The sequence below is a fragment of the Rattus norvegicus genome, chromosome 5 (genome assembly GCF_036323735.1).
Source record: "Rattus norvegicus strain BN/NHsdMcwi chromosome 5, GRCr8, whole genome shotgun sequence".
NCBI classification, from domain to species: Eukaryota; Metazoa; Chordata; class Mammalia; order Rodentia; family Muridae; genus Rattus; species Rattus norvegicus.
Window position 1 is genome coordinate 98,218,303 of NC_086023.1, and position 26,638 is coordinate 98,244,940.

A 26,638-nucleotide genomic window follows, 5' to 3' on the forward strand; every position below is an offset into this window, starting at 1 on the left:
ATTCCAATCTTCATTGTTAGGATATCAGCAGTCCTCTCCAATAAGAAACACCAAACATGAATCAATAGTGGTGGCTCAAACCAGTAACCAGCAGTTACCACAAGGTTACACTGAATTGTGAGGAGTCAACACAAGTGACAAGAATCAGTTGGAATACCAGGAGCAGTGAAATGTTGCAATGCTCGTGAAGATCAGCAAAGTGTTGCAAGGCAGAGCAATGCAACATAGCCCTCTCACTCTCTGTATATTTATAGTCTTTCTAAACAATACCCACACCTGACAAAAATCAACTCCAGCAAAACTTCAGTTTTACTCTCATGTTTCTGCTTCAGCAAAACATCCTCTCACAGGACAGCTTCCAGAAAATTATCAGATGACCAAACTGAGTTTCCAAAGAAACAAGAAAATTCCATTTCAGTCATCTATTGGAGGAATGCACTTTTATGAAAAGAAAACAACAGGGAAGTTGATCTATAGTAAAGAGGAGGTTGAGAGAAAGACATGAGAAGTGAAGGATTGGGATCCTTTTAAAAATAATAAATAAAAGAAAAATATGTTTATCCTGAAAAAGAAAGGACAGAAAAAAAGATTTTTTTGTTTATTCTGTAGGTTGCCTATTGACTTGAATAATGATATCTTTTACTAGGCAGTAGCAATTTAGGTTAATGAAATTTCATTTATTTGTTTCAATGTCTACTCTACTATGGTCCTATTCATAAAGCCCTTTCCAGTGTCAATGAGTTCAAGGAGATTCACTATAAGATTTAGAACTTTGGGTTCTCTGTGGAGGTTGTTGACCATTTGTAGTTGAGTATTGGGCAAAGTACGATATAAGAATACACTACAGCACTAATTACAAATTTATCCAGTACAATTTTGATGAAGATGCTGTGCTTTTGCCAATGTGTGTTATTTACCACTTTGTTAAAAATCAAGTGGTCATAGGAGTAGGCATTCACATGGATTAACCTCCATTCCACTTTATTCATTCATGAGATTTTTAAACGGTACCAGGCTGTTTCTATTACTATAGCTATAGAGTTTAAACTTAAATTGGTTAAACCCTGAGGATAATTCCAGGAGAGATTGTTATTATTATTATTATTATTATTATTATTATTATTATATCTTTGTTTTTCCTGTTTACATATAAAATTTAAGATCTTTTTATTTATGTGAAGAACAGAGCTAGAAACTTTATGCTGCTTGCACTGAATTTGTCTATTGCTCATGGTAGGTTGACCATTTTTATACCATTAATCTTGTTAATCTGTGGCTTTGTTAGTGTTTTCATGTTTTTTTAATATTTTTCAATCTTCTTTCCCAGTGTTTTAGCATTTTCACTGTACAAAGCATTCACCATCTGTTAACTCAAGTGTTGTTTGTTTGTTTGCTTGTTTGTTTGCTTTTAGGCAGTCATCAATGACATTATCTCACTAATGTCTTTATTGATATTATTATCAGTTGAATAGCGGAAAGCTACTGATTTCCTGGGATAAGAGAGAGAATGAAGTTGTATATGAAGTATAAAGGATAATACTGGTAAAGAAAGGATTACTGAGGAAGGTTATGCAATGGCAAGATAAGCAAGGAATACAGTGTGGGGTAAACTAAAACTAAAGACAATTAAAAATTACATTGAAAACCATTATGATAGAAGCTTCTTAAAATATTTACACAGACGTCTAAATATTACATAAAAGGGGGAAAAAACTGCCTCTATTAGAACCCAAAGTGTATACAACAGAAAGTACTATGCTAGGAAGAGGTTACCTTTCTTGGAGTTGTTAGCAAGTGAGATCCCATGTGGCACTAATCATGACAGCAATGCTACTGGTTACCTTCCAGAAGGTGACTAATGACTCCAGACATTTGAACCAAGGGAGATGAGAAAATCAAGTAATCTCACATAGAAGCTTTATGGTTACTTGCAAGTTTCTTACCACTAGGAGGTATTGTGATTTCCATCAACAGGAGAAAATGAATCATTAACATCCTTGTGAACCTTGCCAGTTATGCCAACAACTCACCTGAGGAGGCACACCCACTGATGCAAAAGTGGCAGGAATAACATGACAATAACCAAATGTATTCTAACTGGATTTAAGGTCATTGAAACTAGTACATGGAGCTTGTTTTGGTGCCAGGAATCTGTGGGTAAACAATGCAGTCATGCTAGGAGAGACCCTACTAGTATTATTTAACAACCTCTATAAAATAACAATGTAATTACTAAAGACTTCTCAACACTCATCGGAAAGTGTTCTTTTTGTGATAAATAAAGATTAACTTGGGGAATACACAAATTATGAAGTGTAGAAAATGAGAGAATAATAGAAGAGAGAATAGGGAATATGGATAAAAAATTCTCAGACCCAAAGGATCTGTCTATATCACACAGAGCTCAGTGATCATGGTCAAAGACATGTAAAAAAGTAGTGACAGTCATTGATAAGTCTGCTACAAGGAAACTCTTTTATGGATTCAGTAAGGCATGTTCACCAAGAAACTGATGCAAGTTAAAGCAGTATACACAAGACAATCACAGACTCACTATATACAAAGTTTTAACATGAAGAGAGCAGAAGAGGACAAAATCCTTCCTTTACCTATGTAGCTATTAGTAGTTGATAACCTATGGGGTGGGTAGAGTAAGTTTTCACTGAGGGTGTATCGCCTGCACATTCACAAGCATATGAGCCATAAACGAATACTTGCTCTATTGAAAGATAAAAGGAAGATACAAATTTTGTCGGGTTTTGAACAGGAAATGGAATTGGAAAATTGGGAAAAGAAGTTAAAGAGGATCATGACACATCCTACAAAATTTTAAACTAATAAAAGGTGTAATAAAATACGTACACATAAACACACACACACACACACACACACACACACACACATATATATATATATATATATATATATATATATATATATATATAATTCACTTCTAAGTTTTCATCACCCAGTAGTGAATAGTTTCCTCTAGGGGTAAGACTGTAAAATGTTCTCCATTTCCCATTAAGTTGTTCCTATATGGGTATGTTTCTACTCTTGACTATGCAGCAATTTCCAGTAGAGACTGTTTCACAGCAGACTTCCTGCTGGGTGTAATAACCTTCCCATCTATTCTGTGATATTTCATGAGTCATAGATGCAGAAGTTTATATATATATATATATATATATATATATATATGTATATATATATGTATATATATATATAAAATGGTTTTTATTTTCTATAAAGAGAAGCTTCTCTAATGGGAGGTGAAAGTTAAATTTATCTATACAAGAATAAGATTTATGGAATTATGCAAGTGACAATAGTTAATTCTTTTCTAAGATCATGATCTCATTAATTCCAGAATCCTGGCTAGGTTTATCCCTGTCATAAATCTCTGCCTTTTGAATTGGCCTTAGATCAAATTATACAGCTATTTTTGCTACCTACATTTGAATGCCACTTATCTCACCTTTATGCCTATCTTCGTATTGTGGTCATTTTTTGATTCATTGATATTATTTCTGTGTCATATTGTTTAATTGCTTCCCTCCTTGGATAACTTGCATATCATTCTCTGGATTCATGGTAGTTAGAATGTAGGAATGATGCTTTCCTGTCCAGTTGGCTTGAAACACCTGGCTTTTATCTTTTTTTTTTTTTTTTGAGTTTTTCCACTTCTTTTTTTTCCTTTCATTTTTATTAAATTGTGTATTTCTTATTTACATTTCAATTGTTATTTCCTTTCCAGGTTTCCAGGCCAACATCCCCCTAACCCCTCCCCCTCCCCTTCCATATGGGTGTTCCCCTCCCCATCCTCCCCACATTATCGCCCTCCCCCTAACAATCACGTTCACTAGGTGCTCAGTTTTGGAAGGACCAAGGACTTCCCCTTCCATTGGTGCTCTTACTAGGCTATTCATTGCTACCTATGAGGTCAGAGTCCAGGGTCAGTCCATGTATAGTCTTTGGGTAGTGGCTTAGTCCCTGGAAGCTCTGGTTCATTGGAATTTGTTGTTCACATGGGGTCTCAAGCCCCTTTAAACTCTTTCAGTCCTTTCTCTTGTTTTATCTTTTAACTATGTGGTATGTTCAAAAATCGGGCCCCATCCTCAACCCTTGAGGAGAAAACAATATATATGTATCTCATTCATACATATTGTTTTGAAAGTCACTAGCACTATCCTTCTGTCTGTTGTATGGTTGATACTCATATTTGATACTAGGATTTTAGTTAGTTATGCTGCCCATGCCCCATGCCAAACATTGTCAAACAAATAGTCCATTTAACTATTTAGGTGTGTGATGTGCATGTATATATATATATATATATATATATATATATATATATATATATATATATATATATATATGGAGAGAGAGAGAGAAGATAGGACAACAAGGGGGAAAGCAAATTAAAGAAATAAAAATGGGGGACAAAGTAAAATTATTTATGTTATCAGATGACATGTTGTCATATGAGAGATCCTACAGTTTCCAACAGATAACATCCACTTCAATAAATCAATAGAAATTATCAATAATTGCAGCAAAGTGTCAGAATAAAAATATCAAATTACAAAAATGAGTGGTCTTTCTATTCAAGATCAACTAACAGAGTGAGGAAACACATCAAAGGCACACACACACAAACACACACACATTTAAAATAGCATATAACAATAAACTATTTTGGAATAACCTAACAAAGTAGGTGAATGATGTCTGCAATGGAATCTTCATATCTCAGAAGAGATGGTGAAACACACTAGATTAGAAAATCCTATAAATCATAGAGGGCCAGAAAAGATTTCCCACAGTGAAATAAATATTGGGCAAAAAGTATACTCTATAACTGGTACAAAAAGAGACTTATAGAATAGTGGGATAAAATACATGACCCAAACACAATATAGTCATATCCACTATATGATAAAACCAAAAAAAAAAGCACTGGAAAGAGACAACTTCTTCAAAAAAAAAGACAGAAAAACTGGATAGGCACAGGGGCAGAAGAAAGGACTAGACTCCTAAGTATCATCCTACACAAAAATTATATCTATGTGGATCAAGGACCACAATTTTAAACCTGAAAAGCTAAGACTTTTAGAAGATAGCAAACAAAATACCCTCCACAATATAAGAGTAAAAAAGGATTTTGGAATAAGAAGGATTCCCTCTGTGTTTTAAAACACTTAGGACAATAGTCAACTGGCACTGCATAAAGTTAAACAGCTTTCCAATAGTAAAAGAAGTAAAGAATGGAATGGGGAAGAAACACAGAATGGGAAAAATATTATGCTAGCTCTCTGGCAGCCTTATTATCAAGAATATATAAAGAACTTGAGAAACAGAGTCAAGGACACACATGACTAGATGGAAACTTGACAGGAACCCTAAATGGAGACTATATCTGATAAAGAGCTAATATCCAAATATACAAAGAATTCAAGAAGATAGATTCCAGAAAACCAAATAACCCTATTTAAAGTTGGGTACAGTGCTAAACTAAGAATTCTCAAATGAGGGATCTCAAATGGCTGAGAAGCACCTAAAGGAATGTTTAACATCAGAGAAATGCAAACGAAGGACACCGAGATTGCACCTCAAATCAATCACAATGGCTAAGTTCAAAACACAGATTGTTTGCTGGTAGGAATGCAAGCTGGTAAAAGCACTTTGGAAATCAATCTGGTGCTGCCTCAGAGCATTGAAAATAGTTCTACCTGAAGACCAAGTTATACCACTCCTGGGCATATACCCAAAAGATGTTCCAGCATATAACAAGGACACATGCTCCACTATGTTTTTAGTAGCCTTATTTATTGTAGCCAGATGCTGGAAAAAAACCAGATGTTCCAGAACAGAAGACCTTACAATAGAATAAATAAAAACAATTTAGAAATTTCTGAAAGAATCCTAATCATCTGTAGAAATTAGGGAAATGTAAACTAAAACAACTTTCACACTTCATTTCAATGCATTCAGAATAGTTATGAACTACAAAACAACTGACATCAAATCGTGGTTTTTGTGGAGGAAGCATATACCTGTCCCCAGTTGTTGGGATTGCAAACTGGTGCAGCAAATCTTCAAATCAGTACAGAGAATTCTCAAAACACTGAAAATAGTCCTACCCAATGTCACAGCTATATCACTCCTTGGCATATTCTTAAATGATTGAGCATCCTATTTACAAATAGCTACTTGGCAATGTTTATAAATGCTCTATTCATAATAACCAGGAAATGAAAAGAAGCTATATGTCCTTTGATATTAACTATTTATCATTGATTAGTGAAATGTTGTGCATATGTAAAATGGAATATTATTAAGCTTTAAAAAGAACATAAAAACATGGAATTTATAGGTATTTGGATGGACTTAGAAACAATTATATTGAATGCTGTAACCCAGACTCAGAAAGACATATATCTTGTGTTGTCCCTTACCTAATGTTTCTAGCTCTGTATCATCTGACAAGAGTATAAAACCTGGAGTAACCACAGAAATCAGAAAAGTAGAAAGAGACCATGTGCATGGGGTGGGCAGTGTGGTAAGGGAATAGCAGGCTATTTGTGATACGAAGTAGGAAAAAGTAAAATGAGAAGGAGTTTCCAAATAAGGAGGGAAAGATGTCAATGAAACAGGAGAAACAAATAACACCAAGCATGTTTGCTAAACTCTTATATATTCATATTATTTTTTATTTACGTAAAATTATACTCAATTCATGTTAACATTTTATGTGTCATATATATTATATATTATATATCAGATATAGACACACACACACTCACTCACATACACACACACACACACACACACACACACATCCTTTAAGGATAGTAGAGAGACATTAGAAAAGAACAATGAACTACTGGGCTGATTTTATAGGTCCTTGAATAATAAATACGATTGAAATTTAGTTTTGACAGAGTAATGTTTAATTAAATATAAACACAACAGTGGATTTCATTTCTCTAATCATTCTTAGTTTGCTGAATTTTTATTAAATATAGGTGTTTATGTATTCAGTAATATGAACCTTTATTGTTAAATCTGTTTGATACCTTTTTATACAGATGAAAAGAAAAGAATGTAATGCTGACATTTACAAATACCTGTGTTGCAGTGATAATACATTTTTCTGATAAAACTATAAAACACCCAGAATCAATAGGAAGGAAGTGATTTATGCAATGGAAACAACAGTACTTCAATCACATTCATTCCTCACTTGAGAGGAATTTGAAAGTGTATAACATTGAAATTTACATACTGAACCTTTGTTTTTTTTTTAGTTTGTCAAGTTATGAATAACTAATATGAGTTGAAAACCTTTCTCAAAGTGTAATTGTTTCTTTCAAATGATAGATGAATAAACATTATAATTTTACAACCTCATACATTAATTCAAACAATAATTCTGAATACCCTGATTGCTTTGTTTTTCTTAAGTTAGTAATTTATTGATACTTTCATCTTAAAATTAAATATAACTTAGGAAGATTTCTAATTATTAGAATAAATCTTTTAGATGTTTGTTTTCGAGTATAATATGTACTACAAAATTTATCAGAACTTGGGATATACTGTTTTATAGTATAAATGAAATCACATTAAAAATCTATTAGAGCATTTTCTTTCTCAAAACAATACGTTTTGAAACAGCACAGTGCTGATGCTGTTTTTCTGATCTTAGATGTGCATCAACACTTCTACTCACACAGGATTTCTAGTTATATTCTGTTCGTGAACCATATATATTCTTTCTTCTCTTTACCAATAACAAACTTATTCTCATTTCCAATTCAAGATGTAAGAATTCTTCTTTCAGTTAGTTCCCATTATTGAGTTTCAAGAGACTTGAATAGGTATTACTCTCATTCTCGGTTACTTCGTGGTCTCTTGGGCACGCTAATTGTAGTGCCTCTAAGTGAACAACTCGTTTCTGTCCCAGTTGTCTGTGAACAAATGAGATTAAGAATCTTTTTGAAAAGATTGCAAGTTAGAGTGATGCTTGTCCAACCCTCTTGGTAGAACGTATTTGGAGTATGCTTCAAATAAGGTGACTGAAAATAAATCAAATCTACATAGCTGAGCCAACATGAGATGGTGCTGGAGCAGGCTCCTCAGCCACTCTGTCTGCCCTGCTTCTCTGGGGATAATACAAATGCATGGCTGTATTTCACGATCCTACAATTGTAGCTGAGATTTTGCAAGTATGAGTATCTGCAACTGAAAGTAGCTCAGAAAACAACTATAAACAGACAATATACAGAGAACTTCAGGTAGGTTTTATATGAACTGTAGTATTCTGCAAAGCAACATAGGGTAAACGATTTATTTCTTGATACGAATTCAAGAATTTTAAAGTTCCGTAAATGATACAGCAAAATGAAGAGCCTGTGCATACAATAAGGAAATCTGGATGTTTTCACTGAAGTTTGTGACCATGAAGTTTGGCGTGGTTTTCGAAGTAAAATTATTTCAAAAATGTATTACTTATATGTAAGAAGGATATTTACTGTCATCATGATGCAGAAATATTTGCTTGTGTCTGAACTAAACAACAATCAGATAGTGAGTCTTGAGAGCCAGTTATTCTTGAGGAAGCCTTACCCTGGGAAGTACATTTGTTGATTCAGAGAAGAAAAATCACCAAATCCATGGTTATTGAACTGTTTTTATTTTCGTTTCCCCATTTTCTCTCTTTCAGAGGGTGAAGCAGAATGTCTATCAGACAGTGTTGTCATTAAAGCTTGAACTATGGCTCCAGGAAGTCACAGGTTTTTATTGCAAATCTGACTTATATCACTATTAACAATCTTCTTTGAGACCAGTTTTTGTCTTTTGCAGTAATCAGTAAAGTTTTTATGCTTGAAAACATATACAAAGTCTGGACCTCACGATTATTTTTTCAGTGTAAGCAAATACAACACTAATGTACGAATCAGCATTGGAATCTCTCAGACATACCTGCAATCTGTCGTAATCATTTGGTTCTTGGTTTCTGCATCTGAATAATAAGAAGTAAATTGAGTGATATCTAAATATTATTCTATCAGTAATTTTTTAGAGTTTAGAACTAATTATAAAGTGAGGTGATATTTTAATTTTATACTAATATTATAATTTGAATATGTTTATCAAAAACTTGAATTATGAGCAATCTAACCTTAAATGTAGGCCCAATAAATTATTTTCCATGAGCTTCTGGAATTCCATTCACAAGTAAGTGTATCAAGTATGTGGAATTTGAAGCTTGTACCTAGTAGTCATGTAGGAGGTCCTGATGCTGTCTTTCTGGTCTTTCTGGGTCTTTAGCAATTTACTCATGTCTTGTCATCTTTCACCTTTAGGTAGTATTGGTTCAAGTAAAAATGAAGCATCTTGACTCCCTCTCCTACTGGGCTCAGTATATTGTGGACAACAGTTCAGTCTCTTGTGGGCCTATAGGACTATAGTATATTTATATTGGAATTGCTTTGTTGAAATTTCTTTCAGTTTCTGAAATCATAACATAAAGGAGGATGTGAGAGTACATGAGAAAATCAGATACATTATTTCATAAATTGATAATTACATTAATATCTTCAAAAATTATACTTAAATCATTACTTTAATAACACAGCAAGAGAAAACATGAATCTTTTGACTTTCATTTAATTATATCAACTTTTACAATTATTGAAGTATATATTTTTTAAAATTATATACTAAAAGTACAGATTTTTATGGACTTAAACAAGATAAGCAGTGGACCCCAATGTATGTTGATCAACAAAATACTGAGTAAACAAATGGTCTCACTTTAAGTGATTTTTTAGGTTTTGTGTCCTGCTGTTGGAGGTAATTGGATGTTAACAAATGATTAAAATGTGATATCATAGATGTGTACAAGCAAGTGCATTTGTATGTAAAGCGCATGTGTACACATGCTTCTCTGAGGAAACTTGAATCATTTCTATCTGCAAAAATGAACATAAAGTGGACCTATAAGAAAAGCTCAAATAGGGATAACAAACTTATCACTATCAAATTATAATACAATATCATATTTCTTTGGACTCTGAGATGAATTCCTTCAGTGTTAGATGTTGCAAGGTCCAATATTTTGACGATTACTTATAAATACAGCATAAAAAAGAAGCCAGTATTACATGATATGATCTTATGATGTATCTTATGATATGACATGACTTTTGGAATTTTGTAAAACAGCAGCTTGTTCCTGTAATAGGCATTAGTGTTTCATGTTCCTTTAAAAAGAGTAGTGTTTAAATGTTGAACGAAGGGACATTTCTGAAGCATTCATCAACTGAATGAGTAGATGTATTATTCAATAGGTAAGTATGGAAAGTATATTTATTGTGGTTTCTATGTGAATAAATATTTTATTTTTTGGAGACAAATTTTAAATATTTATTTGTTCAAACAGCTGTGTTAAAAATAATAAAAATAAAATGGTCCTCAGGGGGAAGCTACATTTACTTGGAGATCAGCACAGCAATAGAGTTGGAATACAGGCTAATGTCAGTGGCAGAATTAGGTTAAATGCACAAAAAGAAAAGAAATGAGAATATATTAGAAAGACATATATATTTTTTTGTTCTAGAGATCATTTTGCCTCTGTTTGCAGCTCTGATCCTAATAAGATCTGTGATGACTTTATCTCTGAGTAAAACAGTGACGTTGAAGTGTAAGTAACCTCTTTCTTGGAAAAGCCAAAAGTCTATTAGAGCACTGCTGATGTCACAGATATATGGGAAGCTTGATGATCAGAAAAGAAAGCATGCTTGTGCCTTGCAGAAGAACTTTATAAAACATATCATTTCATGGAAAAATCAGCAGTATAATGTTACCTGTTATCACAAAATCATGCATTCTTTCAATTAGAAGGGAGTGAATCAGTCATGATTTGTTTACTATTGAAGCTGCACATCACTCACTCAATCACTAGATTACCAACTGCTAGATGCAAGTACTGAAATTTATAGGAAAGAGTCGAAACTTTAAGAGGTAAAGTCTAATAGCAAGTTCACGGATATTAGATGTGTATCCATAATAAGGATCGTGGTCTCCCAATTTCTCTGAGACCTCCTGGCTATGACATGTATAAGTTTAGTTTTCCTCCCACTACCTCAGCAGCAGCACACTAAGTTTGAGGTATAACTTCACTCTAGACCGCAGGCCAATAGTATCAATGTTGCACGAACCCAAACAACAGTGAAAACATGAACAGCAATGACAAACAGGTAAGGCTCTTCTTCCTGAAATTGATTATTTATTACAGTAGCAGAAAGTCACACCTACACATAATCCCATAGAGCAATTACACGACTGCTCTCACTGCATTGATAGAATTTTGATTTAGAGAGTGTCTCATTCGAATGCTCAATGTCTTGTTAATTAGGTGTTCCTTATTCATTATTAGCAGAACTTGCTTATATAAGAAATGTAAATTTATTCTATTACCAATAATTAGAAGAAATGAATGTCACTACATGAAAGAATGCACCTTACAGTAAGATAAAGAACTGAGGGTGTTTAGGATAGTAAAACTTTCATAAAATAACTTACAGGTTTTGACTTGAGAGGACCAGAATTAATTATTACAAGATGACCCATGGTATTAGACAAAGAAAACATTCTTAGACAGTATTTTGGGCAATTGTGGTATTAAATTGTTATGCATTAAACAAGTTTTTTTAGGTCAATTCCCATAAGTAACATGTGGGAATGGGAGTCAGTCAGATTGTTTCTGTAACAATTCATTGTAATCACATTCAAGACCATTCTGTCATTGTAACATTCATTTATTGATACGAATTGAGGATGACAGATAATTGTTCTCTACGTGAGTCATCTCATCTTCATTAAAAAATCATTTTACACCTTAGTTTAGTTAGCCTGATAACCATTAGAGAAATAGAGAGTATGTTTCTTTGGCATATTTTCTCATTTATTTAGGGTATTTTGATGAGCGTATACTCTTTACTAGACAGTGCTTTATTACTGCTGCAGACATGCTTATTTGTTTTTTTTTAATATTTGTACTGTGTAATGGGAGTGAAATCAAGTACAAATCATCAGAACAGAAAGAAAAATTCTTTGAAGGCATCTCAAGGATTTAGTAGATTCAAAGAAAGACCTTTTAAGACTTTGAGGACAGTTTGAGATATACTCAGTGAACCTTGGAGTTGACACATTCCTGCAGCATAATCTGCTAAGGACATGGTTTCCAGGTAACAATACTATCTAAGAAGTTTCTGGATGATATAAGAGATGGAGGACTAGGATCAGCACTAAAATGTTAAGGGTTTAACTTTAAGGTTACATCCGAGACTTATTTGACCATTTCAGCATTGTCACTAGCATCTACTATAAAAATCTCACCACTGTGATAGTCTTATTCACAATTACAAATGGTAATAAATAAGGCTATGGTGGACTAGATGCTATACAACACAAATTAAAGTAAACATGTTGTTTTGTCCCATGTTTGCTAACGACTGCAATAAACTATATATATACATATATATATATATTACATACATATTACATATATGTATATATGGTAAACATATAAGTGAAGAGCTATAACTATGCTTATTAGATGTGTGATTCAAATATGAAATATAATTTTAATTATATTTCTTCAAATTAATTCTTAAATACACTTCCATTTACCAAAGTCAAACTTACTCATTTTCTTATGTACATTTTAAATTTTTGTAGCTTATGAGACTATAAAAACAATTAAATAAATAGATGATTTCATTTTTTTTACATTCAAGAAGCTCAAATAACTTAAACATAAGAGTTGTTCATAATATTTTTTCAGATAAATATTTCATTATTCAAGGAATTATGGTAGAAGATAAGAATTAAATAACTCAGTAGCTTTACATATTCCCTGACAGTGAATGGATTCATTAATCTCCTTTCTTCTTAAGATCTATAATCAGTAAGTCCTATTGTAGGTATCCTCACACTGGCTGAACTACCTAGAAGTTTCAAACAGCCTAATGACCTGGTCAAAGGAGACAAAGACAAGCCAGTCTAGCTGGAAGCAGCAGACAAGCAACTGATCTGCCTGAGAAAGGAAAATGCCCCATGGTTCTCTGTTTTGGATAAGTGTTGCTTAAGGCCCAGCTATAGATTTTATAATCACATCGGGCTGTTGGAAAATAGATAAAATGTTTAGGAGGTAAGGTCTTCCAGGACCTGCTGGAAGTCCTGATTGTAAGACTTTGAAGGGATTGGTGAGCCTTTGTGTCTTTTTGTTACTCCCTTCTTTCTAGATTATGAATAACATACTTCTTCGCCATGTACTCCCAGAAATTGCCTTCCAACATGATCATCATAGGGCCACAGCAACAGTCAGCAATCTTGGGTTGGAAGGTCACTAGTAAGAAGCCAAATAAATCTGCTCTCTAGTTAATTTTTTGTCATTTTGCTCATGTGACAGAAATAGCATTCATGGCTAAGAAAAGGATGCCATTCTTAAAGAAATGTTCAATGTCATTAATAATCAGGGAAATGCAGATCAAATGGACCCTGAGATTCTACATTATACCAATCAGACTTGCTAAGATTAAAAATTCAGGCAACAGCATATGTTGACAAGAATGTGAAGAGGAACAAGATTCCATTGCATGTGAGCTTGCAAACTGGTGCAACCTCTTTGGAAATCAGTCTGTCAATTCCTCAGAAAACTGGAAATAGTTTTACCTAATGAACTAGCTAAACAACTTGGACATGTACTCAAAAGATGCTCCAACATATCACAAGGACACATGCTCCGCTATGTTCACAGTAGTGGAAACCACCCATCTGTCAATGGAAGAATGGATAAAAAAATCAGGATACATTTACACAAGGGAAAAATACATAGCTAATACAAATTAAGACATCTTGAATTTTTCCGGCAAAAGAATGGAAAATACCCTTCTGGTGAGGTAAAACAAAACCAAAGTAACATAAATGGTAAGTACTTATTGGTAAATATATGTTAGGCAAAGATGTTCAGAATACCCATGATACAACCTAGAGACCATATGAAGCTTAATAGGAAGGAATACCTAAGTGTGAATACTTCAATCCCTCTTAGAAAGGGGAACAAAATAATCACATGAGGCAGAGGTAGGGAGTAATGTTGGCAAAAGAGGATTGATGGGGGTGCAGGACCACCTATGGGAGGGAACAAGAGAGACGTACAGAGGGCCATGAGAATGAATAGAATTATTCGACAATGTCAGGTGGGAATGGAGGAAAACACTAGAAAATCCCAGACACCAGGGATGTGGGATGATCCCAGGACCCAGTGGGGATGACATTAGCTAAAATGACCAACAGTGGAGAGAGGGAACCTGAAGGGACCACCTCCAATATATAAACATGACCTCCACTTGAGGGATTTGGCCACCCACCGAATTCAAAAATTTTATCCCAGAATTGTTCTTGTCTAAAGGAAATTCAGAAACAAAAAGAAAAAAAATGGAGCAGAGATGAAGAAAAGGCTATACAGAGACTGCCCCAACTTGGGATCAATCTCAGTTGGGTCTGGGGATTACCAAGACCTGAAACATTTTTTTTTCATTTCAAGAACTTTTTCTTGGTTATTGTATTATTTACATTTCAAATGTTATCCCCTTTCCTGATTTCCCCTCTGGAAACTCCCTATCCTATCTTCCCTCTCCCTGCTTCTATGAGGGAGCTCCACTGTCCTCTCACCCAATCTCACCTCCCTGCCCTGGCTTTCCCTACACTGGATATTGAGCCTTCCCAGGATCAAGCGCCTCTCCTCCCATTGATGTCCTACAAGGCCAACCTCTGCTACATAAGTGATTGGAGCCATGGGTCCCTTCAAGTGTACTCTTTGATTAATGGTTTAGTCCCTGGTAGCTCTACGGGTTCTGGCTGGTTGTTATTACTGATGCTGTGATATGCTTACAGACAGGAAGATGGCTTGACTGTCTTCTAAGAGGCTCTGTGAGCACTTGACTGAAACAGATTGCAGATACTTAAGCCAACCATTGGAATGAGCCTAGGGACTGTCTAAACTGAAGGGTATTGCAATCCCATAGGAAGAACAGCAGTATCAACTAGTTAGACCCCTTAGAGCTACCAGGGACTAAGCCACCAACCAAAGAGCATACATGGGCTGGTGCTTGAAACCATCCCCCCACATATGTAACAGAGGACTGCCTTGTCTGGCCTCAGTGGGAGGGGATGTGCTTGGCCTTATGGAGGCTTGATGCCCCAGAGAAGAGGAATAACAGAGCAGTGAGGTGGTAGTGGGTGTGTGGGTGGAGGAGCACCCACTTAGAGAAGAAAGGTAGAGATTAAGGTCGGGGGCTCATGGATGGGGGATCAGGAAAGGGGACAACATTTGAAATATAAGTAAGAAAATAATTATTTTTTTAAGTGTGCTGTTAGGGGAAGCTAGGCAGAGCTTGATGTCATGAGCACTACCACTGTAGCACTTCTCCAATTCCCAATCTACCTCAAAATGTACAGCCAAAGACATCCTCTGCAAGAGGTTATTCACATTTATCTGAAACAAAATTAATGAATGTTCTAATGCTAAAAATGCCACCTTAGGCTAGTGAGAAGGATGAGATAGTAAAGTCATCTTCTGCCAAGGCTTATGTCCTGAGTTTAATCCCTGCAAAAATGATGGAAAGAAAGTATTGATTTTGTCCTCTGATTTTAACAGATGTTCTGTGGCGTGCATGTGCATGCAAGGGCACACAGGGAACACACACACACACACACACACACACACACACACAGAATGAGAGGGGGAGGGGGATTGAGAAAGAATGAATAATACAAGAAGTAATACAAATTAATAGAGGAAACAATAAAAATGTTTCAGTTTTGAGAAACTTATATTACTTCTGCAAATAATTTTGAAAGGTTTGCATTTGTATCTTTGAGATACAAATTAAGAATATGTCTTTAAATAATGCAACATCTTCAAGTCAAGTGCTATAGAAATATCTCCCTCACTAGCAGAGGGTGGCAACTGCATCTTTTATGTAAATGGGTTAAAATAGAATATTATAGAAGCAAATTATTAAGAATTCCATTTTATACAATTGTGTATATAAATGTCAACAATGGTATACCTGTACTTTGCCTGATTCTATTCTGATAAAAACAGAAAATAATTTTGAAGTAAAATCAGGGAGGGCTAGGTGGAAGTGGAAACATTCATTTTCCCATTTCCTCTTGTCTGCCATGAGGGTTGTCAAATTGGGCATGTGTACAGCATAGAAAGCAGAGCAACTGGGCCTTTGTCTACCAGGATAGTTTCTCTAGAGCAAACATAATAGGCTCAGACACCCTTTTATGTCAAGACACTGCATTTAGTTGCTGTGTAGCAGACAGACTACCTTTTTCTCATAAAGTATTTTGGATTATTATGAAACTCTCTCACAATTTAGGATGTCCAGGTGTCTTCTGTAATATACTCTAGTGTTCTGTTGTACTTTCAAAAAGATCACCTGGGGCAATTAGCATTGTCTTGAAGAGAGACAATGTACATCTCATCGCAAGTCCCAGTTGGTATGGAGGTCAGTATGGAATAAATATATCTCATGTTGTGTAATTAATATTCTGATGTATGAAGGAAAAACTGTAACAGATAATTTGCAATTTCTCAATACCCTCTTTGAAATGCTGTTCTATTCCTGAGGAACATTTGTAGAAAGGGCAATGAAGAAATGTTGCTACATTTCAAGCAAATATAATTCTTACTAAGAAGGAATAAATAATCTTGCATGTTTATTGTTAGAAAAAATTTTTTCCTCTTGATTGGTCTTTGCAAAAAGTCACAGGATCACATTTTAGACACCTTACAGATTTTATCCATTAAGAAACCTCAGAAAAAAATAAGTTTTGTTTCTTTTTTAAAAAACTTCCCTTCAAAAGCAAAATTCTGAATTGGTACTTTGAATAATTAGCATAAATTGTCATATGGCAATTATAAACACATTATAATGATTCCTGTGTAATGACATTCTTATAGAGGCCTGTTGCTAATGTCACATGCTGTCCTGTCTTTGGTCTTGGAAGATTGGCAGCTCCCTCTACTGTTTCTCTGGTTATAGTGCGGGGGGTTGGGGAGGACCTAGCCTCACCCTTTGTACAATTTCCTTTTCTGTAATGCTGGACTTTCACAGCTTGTCAATTAATGGCCTTCAAGATGGCAAGCTTTCAAACACAAGCTGACTTTCAGCAGTTGGATGGCACCTTTAGGACACCTGCTTCGACAAGCCATCTACGGCAAAAGAAAGTTTGATGCTGCTATTAAAGCAGAGCTTGTGAATCACACCCTTTCTCTGGAGCTTTCTATTTCTGTATATATCCGTCTGGTCTGTTTACAACAGATGCAGGCTCTAAAAAGCAGTCCTCCTTGGCGACAAAAATATGAGTCTTCATAATCTTATTTCTTTTATATTTTTGCAGAAACATTTATTTTTTTGTGGAGCTCGGATTGGTGGATAGCTTGCTCTTCTTGACCTCATTCCCATAATATGTGCACACCAACATTTTTTTTTCCATCTGCGTCTCACAGGATTCATTTCTCATATTACAGTTTCTAATTATAAATCCTTTTTTGTGACGATAAAGGAAAAGGAGAAACAGATTCTATTCTTCCTTCAAATAGAATTTTCCAGAAACCAGTCTGCATTTGTAATGAAATGTCTTATACTACGAGGGTCGCCTAAATAACCACAATAAAAGTAACCATTATGCTTCAGTGTCTCAGCTATTTCAGCTTAAGTGACAAGGGAAGAAATAAACCAGTTCATCTGCTAAAACATGTTGAACTATAACTACTTTCTACTTTCCCTGAAAGGAATTTTAAAAAGAGCATAGATGATGCCACTAAATTTAATTTTTTCTAATTAATTTAATTAATCTAAAACATAAGACAGTAGGAAATAAAACTTGACTCTCTTATCTTGTGTGTTCTTGATTACATTGCTAATTGATTAAAATTGGCAATGTCCTTTCGACATATAGGCTCTGTCCTTTTAATGTTGTTGGGGTGCATTGGGTTTCATTTTCATTATCTTTTTCCAGGCAAATTTCTCAGTGTAGTATAAGCTAATTGCAAATTCTCAGACCTCCACTGCCTAAAGTGTAAGCATACAGCATTAGGATTTACCTGATGCTGATTAACTAAACTCAACCCATCATAGTTATTATCACATTTCAAATACACTACTCCAATATCCCTTTTTTGCATAAAACTTATTTCATATATGAAAACTAACAACAGAAAAGATAAAAAATGAAATGTGACCCTGGTTTAGTGCATATAAATAATTGCTCTAGATATAATCACAAAACTATTGTTCATGTCATAAAGAAAATATATTTTTTCTCAGGGAAATGAGATGTTATGTAGAGATGATCCACTGACAAATATGTAGAGAATGTCACTTATTTCCTCTATTCTTATTAAGGGACTGTGTGAAAGTGCTAGGATAAACTGATATAATACTCCACTATATTTGAAGTATAAAATAATTTTGTTAGGATTGTGACATATTGATAAACAAGTTGGTATGACAAGAGTTATATAAGAATATACTTACAATATTTAAAAGAATTGAAAGAGATAACATTTAGGCAAATAAAAAGTTCAGTTTCTGTACCAGCATATCCTAGGAAAATGTCTACTTCTACATTACTGTAAAATAATTCTGCTAATTAAGGGAAAGAAAATGCCAATATTACTGCATAAGCAGATAATAAATTTCATATACAGTTGGTCTTTGAAAGTTGAGTTATTTTTCTGTTAGAAATGTTTCATAGGGCAGAGAGTGACTATTCCATGCCTTTGATTTTATCGTAAGAAGACAGAGGCAGGCACATCTGTAAAAGTCCAAGGCAAGCCTAGTCTATATACTGAGTTCCAGTTAAGATAGAAGTGCATAATGAGATTCTCTTTCAAAATAAAAGGAAAGCAACAAACAGACAATCAGAACTGACTCATAAGTTATGGATCCTGAGCTTGAACAATAAAATAAGGAGCAACATTTTGATATTTTACCATCTATTATTTGGTCTATTGACTGCTTTTCATTCATTAAAACTTATTAGGATAAAATATTTCTTGGTGAGTTCTAAAACACAAATGTGAAATAAATAAATATATATAATTATATTGATTAATAACACTTAAAATATCTTAATTAGAATTTAAAGACATTTCATTTACTTCTTAGTGAAAGTGTAAGAGGATTATTTTGTGAATCCATTTATTGATGTGCTCTTTTAAATATGAGAAGAAACATTTTTGAAACTGTACTTGAAGCTTGTCTCCTAACATATATTGCCGGTCTCTGTCCACCTTTCTTTAACAGTATTCACTAAAGCGCAAAGCCACATAGTACAGAAGCTGCAGGGCTGAGAGGCATGTAATGATTGCTCATCCTGTATCAAGCACATGGCTTGCAAGGGTAAGAACTAATAAACCCACCTTTCAACGGTGAATTCATAATATTAAAGCTCAGGCATGATAGATATGAAATTGTACTTCCTTCCTAAATTCTGACTCTTTTACCAGACAGCATAGTCCTCAGAAACTGCTGAAACAGCTGCTCTTTAAGCAAGCATACCTAATATTTTACTTAAAATAAAATTTAAGTCTGAGATTTCATTGATTTAGGTAATGATCTTAAAACTTCTCACATCTATTGTTTTTGAAAAATAGATGCTTACATGACTTTTTTATAAATCTTTGCAAAAAATCTTTACAGCACACTACCTCATTATAGAATTAGTACTTACTCATTTGCAGAGAGATTTTGCTTTGGCATCACTCAATATGAAAAATAAATAGAATATTTATTACTAAACATTTTAGAGGAATTTGAAACATGTCAATAATTTGTAGATGTTCAGATATTCCTGGTTATTAATATGGATAGGATGGACTTTATCAATAGTAGCTTTTCTTTTGCACATGCTTCAAATGTAATTAGTTGACTTTTCTAAAAAGCCATGAAAAAATTTTGTGCTGGCAAAAATATTATTTTCATGAGACATTATCTTTTTTACACAAAAGCATTGTCATGTGATCTAAACACTCCTACACTCTTAGAGATGACCTTTTTCTCTACATTTCCATCGGTTATTGCTACCAATTCTGCTTCACAGAAGACATTATACAGAAGGCCTTGGACGCTAGTATTTTTCTGTCTGTGCTGTGGGCTCTTTGTAGAAGCAACTCCTGATCCAATTAAAATGACATGTTATAGTCTAAGGAAAGTGATCACAAGCAGTGTCAAAGCTGTCTATTTCTCCCTACATTCCTGTCTCTCAATTTCCTGTGATAAGTCAGTGGAAGTTGACTGTATATCAACATAAGGCATGTTGGTTTTTCATTTATGAATCTTAGTTCCTCAGATTCTGAACTGTCGATCTTGTGTGAAAGTGTGATCACAGGCATTTATACATTTCACATCACGACATAAATGTCTCAAAGAATTTAAAATCACATTCTTCCAAATCAAAATGACACCTTTATGTTATTAGAATAAAAACACACTGCCGCAGCTGATGATATTCTTAGCAAGAAAACAATGATAATGATCACAGACTAACAGGAGTCAAACATACACTTAACTGAATTGCATCTCATAAATTTTAAAATGTTTAATAGAGCCGTTGAGGATAAAACAGCCATCCAAATAAAATGAATATAAGACCAAATAAGTGACTCATTTCTAGGTAAGAGTAAAACCAACTGAATTATGGAAAGCCTCTGAATGTTTTAAATATTTAATTGAGAATATAGGTCTAAGTAAGAGGTATAAAAATTTAAATATAATTTGACTGAATTATCTCTATGTATTTAAAATGGATAATAACTGACATGTTTTCTTCCTGTTATGATGTATTTCTACAATTATTCTGTCATTTACCAACATCAGGCTTATTATTATCATTATTTATGTTGGTTTAGAAGATAATTTCATTTATTTCTGTTTGCCTGTCTGCCGCTCTCTCTCCCCCTCTCTCTCCCCCTCCCCCTCTCCCTCTCCCTCTCCCTTTCCCTCCCTCCCTCCCTCCTTCCTCTCTCCCTCTCTCTTTTATAGGGTATTTCTTATTTACATTTCAGATGTTATTGCCTTTCAAGGTTTCCTGTCCATAAGCCCCCTATCCTCTTCCACTCCCCTTCTATAAGGGTGTTTCCTTCTCCACCCACCCCCTTTATCCCCTCTCCCGACAATCCCCTATACTGGGGGTCCAACCTTTGCAGGACCAAGGGTTCCTCCTTCCATTGGTGCCCAGCAAGGTCATCCTTTGCTACATATGCAGTTGGAGTCATGCGTCAGTCCATGTATATAGTCTTGGGGTAGTGGTTTTGTCCCTGGAAATAGAGATCTATATCCAATTCCTGTCAGTATGCACTTCTTAGCCTCATCCATCTTATCTAGTTTTGGTGGCTGTATATATATGGGCCACAGGTGGGGCAGGCTCTGAATGCTGTTCCTTCAGACTCTGCTCTAAACTTTGCCTCCATATCCCCTCCTATGGATATATTTGCTCCCCTTTTAAGAAGGAGTGAAGCATCTGCATTTTGGTCATCCTTGTTCTTGAGTTTCATGTGGTCCATGGATTGCATCTTGGGGTAATTTTAAGTGGTGAATCACTATAATTACAGAATTTTTCGCATGCACACCAGTTCCCAAATAATGACTCAGACACTTATTATTTATTTGAAAAATACCTAACTCATAAGCTAAATTTGTTCCCACCAGCTCATAACTTATTTAACCAATTCATACTATTCTATATGTGCCACAACTACAGTTAGCTGTTTCTCACCAGTTTCATATGTCCAACCTTCTCCGAGTTTCAGTGGCGAATCCCCAACACCTCACTCTTTCCTGGAGTTCCTATTTCTCTTGAAACTTCCACCTTCTGTTTCCTGTCATTTCTCAGTGCCATTTGTTTTTTATATTATCCAATTATAGAGTGCCTTGGTCAGGCAATGAAGGGCAAAGACACCCCTCCACACAGTGAATATAAACATTATCCCTATAAATCCCATTTTTGATTAAGGTAAATATTTTTATAAAGGTCTTTTAATATTGGCTTGTCTTTATTATATAAATTTAAAACATTTTGTTTTTACTTATGTTTGCTTCAAGATATCTTTAAATTTCTCTTTTTTCCTTTATTTTAGTCCATTGTTTCTTCGAATGAGTATGCTTAATGTTGACTTATTAATATCTCTGAAATTTTGTTATATTTTCATCAAAAACATACATGAATAATTTCAATCTATAACTTTGTAAAGATTTTCTTTGGCTTTAACACGTGATCTATTGATTGTAGAGATTGCTCTGTGTGCACTGGAGCACACACTTTGTTTCTCTAGGATGGAAGCAGTCTAAAACAAGAATCTCCATTTTCCTAAATTATTATATTCAGTGCCTCAATACTAACTTCTGTCTGATTTGTATGTCATTGAAAGTGCTTTGTTTGAGTCTTCCACTTTCAGAATACTTCAATCTCTCACCTTTGGGCTCATTACCTTTTCCTTATGAATTAATTGTCCCACCGTTGTATGTTTACATTGCTGCAAATTTTAAATCTGAAGTTCATTGGCCCCATTTCTTTTATCGTACATTTTTCCTCCTTTTATAGCTTTTTATTGTGAGTTTACTTTGGTTTAATTGTCATTGGAACTCTCCCATTTTGGCTTCTATCTACTGGAAACATTATTACTCCCTTCACTTCTATAGTCTGAAATAATAAAAAAGCACCCATGCTACCTCTGGCAGGGCAACAGTGGGCAGGCTGGCTTGGCCTGTTCTCAGTCTGGCAGACTCTCTGACCCCGAGCTCTGAAATCTCTCCTCCTGGCTTGCCAAGTTCCCATGGTGGGTTGCTGTCACACTAGCCCCATGCTTCCAAATTCCTGTGGCTGGCTGGGGTGCCCCATGTATCTTTTTCTATCACCTTGTGAAGGAAAATTCCTCATAATATTGATTTAGAATCAACAGGTAACTATCAGAACTAGCACCCTGATTTTGTAAGCTCTTCTAAATATAGCTACTCTGGTGACAAATCTTGATGGATCGCCATCTAAACTGGGGTCCTTTTGTTAGCTATATTTTGTCCTCTATGGTCTCCCCATTCAAAAGCAAGTAACCGTTTTCATCCTCTTCTCTTTCTCTCTGACAGAAAGTCCTGCCTACTCTTCACCCTGTGATTGATTCCTAGAAATCTTCATTCTGTAAGGGAAGGTTCTCATGACTTCACAGGTGATTCACTCCTAGTTCCAGGCAGCCTCTCTTGGGAAAGCAGAATTAGAATCAAAATACAAACAGCACCAGGACTGTAGACAGCACACTTCAAGTGTAGTAATGCCTTGAAAAGAGAGTTATTTCCATATACAGGGGCTATTACTGGTTTTGGTGCTTTGAAAAGTTTTATTCATTTATTAATTTTAGTGTCAATCTTAATGAGTTATTTGATCCATGTGTAGTCAGGATGGTTGTTGTTGCTTACTGACAAAACTATATTTTTCATTTTCCCCCAGTTCTGGTTTAAGTTTCTTTGAATGTGATATACTAAATTGTAAATATACCTAAATTGTAGATCTGTCTTCTGCTGAAAGGCAAGAGCTCAAATGAAAATCTTGCATAAGTGGCATTTTTATTTTTCTTTTTTATTGTATTTCATTTGTACTGTGATTTTCTTTATGTTCTTAATTTAATATACTGAATAATTAATTTCAATATTTGTCTTAAATATACTCTAAAGATTTTTGATTTTTGATAACCATAAAATTTTCCAATATGAACTTTATTTTTTGAAACAAAATTTTTATGATATTGAAATAACTGATGGCAACAATATACAGTATATATACAATTGATTAATATTACCAAAACTATAATAGTGCAATGTTGACATCTGTACGACTTGGATTTGGTTAAAAACAAAATAAAGCATAAAAGCAAACAAAAACTGCCACTATTTTGTCTAACTGAAAAATACCTTTGTCATTACTTTTGTCACTACTGTATGTGATACCTTACAAAGAACTACAGTTTGTGAGTGTTCCATAGCCTCAGTAACAGTGTCAGGCTTTGGGGCCACCACTTGGTCTGGATCTCACTTTGGGCCTGTCACTTGACCTCCTTTTCCTCAGGCTCTTCTCCATTTTTCTCCCTGCAGTTCTTTCAGGCAGGAACAATTATGGGTCAGAGTTTTTGGCTGGGAGATGAAAGGCCTATCATGACTGCCTTCCAAAAAACCAAACAAGCAGGTGAAAGAGTCAAATGTAGATGTTTACACCCAACCAATGAGCAGAAGCTGCTGACCCCTGTGGTTGAATTAGGGAAAAGCTGGAAGAAGCTGAGGAGGAGGGCAACCCTGTAGGACCAGCAGTCTCAATTAACCTGGACTTCCAAAATCTCTCAGATGCTGGATCACTAACCTGGCAGCGTATACCAAGTAATATGAGTCCCCTAAAACACAAACAGCAGAGGACTGTGGGGTCTGGGTTAACTCAGAGAAGATGTACCTAACCCTTAAGATAAGTCTTTTGGGGTAGGGGCTTGAGGGTGGAGACATCCTCATGGAGATGGGGGGGTGGAGAATTTATGGGATGTGGAATAATCAGAGGGTGAACTCTGGGAGTGGGATAAAATATGGAGTGTAAAAAATAAACTAAATAAAATAAAAATAAAAAAGTACTACAGTTTAGAAGTTCTTTAAAATATAAGATTTTCTTTGAAATAAATTATTGCACTATTTCAAATCAATAGTTTGTCTTATTTTATAACATTTAAAATTAAAATATAAACACATTTCTTTCCATACATTCCCTTCCCTTCCTCCAATTTCCTTCATGCCTATCCACCTCACGCCTGCCCTCCTCTCTAACTGAGCATGTGCATGAATATTTATGGGCGTGTACAAACTTCTGAATCTGTTCACAGTTGCAAACAATCAGGTCTGACCACATTATATCAGCTATACACTCAATGTGTTTTCCCAGAGTATAGACTATCCATCCAGCTCTCACCACACCTTAGTTGCCTGTAGTTTTTGTCCTTTAGTGGGTCCCCTTGAGAGTCTCCTATCCGCATTAACATTTCTATTGGTGTTGTCCTTCTTCAGAGCTTGTTTAGGCAGACATGTTGTTGAAGTATAATGTGAGGGAACTTAGTTGTTATTTCTAGGAGACAACTCTATATTCTATATTCTATAGCAATATTCTATATTCTAATATTCTGCATATTACAGTCTTTATGCTACCTTTTCTGTAATACTCCCTGAACCTAGCTAGTGGAGTTGCGTTGTAGACAATATGTAACATTAAGGACTTTTCTTCATTTTTGACCAGTTGTGAATTTCTATAATTCTATCTCTTGCAATGAGAGGCTTTGCTGATGGGAAATGAGAGTTAGCCTTATTCTAGGGTACAACCCATTTACAATATGGACAGGAATTGTGGTCGAAGAAAATTGAAATAGTAGCTTCCACTCTAAAAGCAATGGTTGACTCTAGTATCCCAGTTTGTTGGCTAGCTTTCCAGAACCAGGCATAATTTCCTTCCTGTTGAGAAAGCCTTACATCCAAAATTGAATAAGGTAGAAAAATTATTACATATTGATTCATTTAGTGCTTTGTTTGACACACTGCTTACATTACCTATTCACCCAGTATCATTTCACTTGCTACCTCTGGCAAAATAACTGAACCAATATGTTCTTGCCCAGCAGAACATCTGACTGCCATGTAGGCTTCTGTAACTCTTGCTTGCCCTTTCCACTTTGTGCTTTTAGAGTATAAAATAAGAATACAAAGGCAGATGCTGAATTGAAGCTTTCCAGGAGCGATCCTGGCTTTAGTCATTGAGTGACATCTCTTCTACTTTAACTAGTATCAGAGTGCTTATTTCAGAAGGGTTCCCACATCAAATGTAATTATATAAATGTTGATTACTGCCAAGTACTTCTCTTGTATGTCTCAAAAATATCTTAACTAAGTTGTTACTTAAAATGAACTTTTGTTCCAGTAGTTCACAGATGATGTAGATTTTGGTGTAGGCCAACACAAAAGCACAAATTTGGGCCTGGGTATTAGCTGAGTTGGTCAGCTTATGTATCCTCTTGTATCTGCTCCCCAAGTACAACTACTTCAGCATTCTTTTTGCTAAGCTACCTAATGTCTCTATTACCTGTAATCATCCCTCCTGACCCATATCCTGATCCACTGTGTTGCCCTACTGAGGCAGGACTCACTCTCCCAAGTACTGCAGCCAACAAGAGGATAGACCAGCTCTTATTTCCCTCTCTCACCGTCTCTTGACCGGCTTCCTTGTACATTTTCCATCAGGACCAGCTGTACTATGTTGACTTGGAGAGATGCAGGGCCCACTTTTCCCAGATCTACAACTCACTATGCAGGGAAAACACTCCTTCTTTCATGAACTTTAGGCCAGCTCTTCAGACTATTACCAGTGGCAAGGAGAGAGAGTGCAGGAGGCCAACATCCCTGTGCCAACTCTACCTCACAGCAGATGAGTAACTGTGCAAGCTCTCCCTCTATTATGCCATTTCAAGAAACTCATC

The 26,638-nt window shown here is 35.1% G+C and overlaps 1 long non-coding RNA gene across 7 annotated transcripts in view; it reads right to left on the reverse strand.

Annotated features, from left to right (window-relative positions):
• Positions 1-25,234, reverse strand: part of LOC102555669 (uncharacterized) — a 117,730-nt gene extending 92,496 nt beyond the window's left edge. For 2 of the 7 annotated variants that reach the window (XR_010051850.1, XR_005504813.2), the window contains exons 1-2: positions 25,092-25,234; positions 8,989-9,028 (exon numbers count right to left, since the gene is read on the reverse strand). This is a non-coding gene — a long non-coding RNA (uncharacterized LOC102555669). Of the gene's footprint in view, positions 1-6,935; positions 7,974-8,988; positions 9,029-9,187; positions 9,520-25,091 lie in introns of those variants that run through there. The other 5 variants (XR_592565.4, XR_010051851.1, XR_005504812.2 and 2 more) reach the window with 5 other exon arrangements.
• Between the last annotated feature and the right edge of the window lie 1,404 nt (positions 25,235-26,638).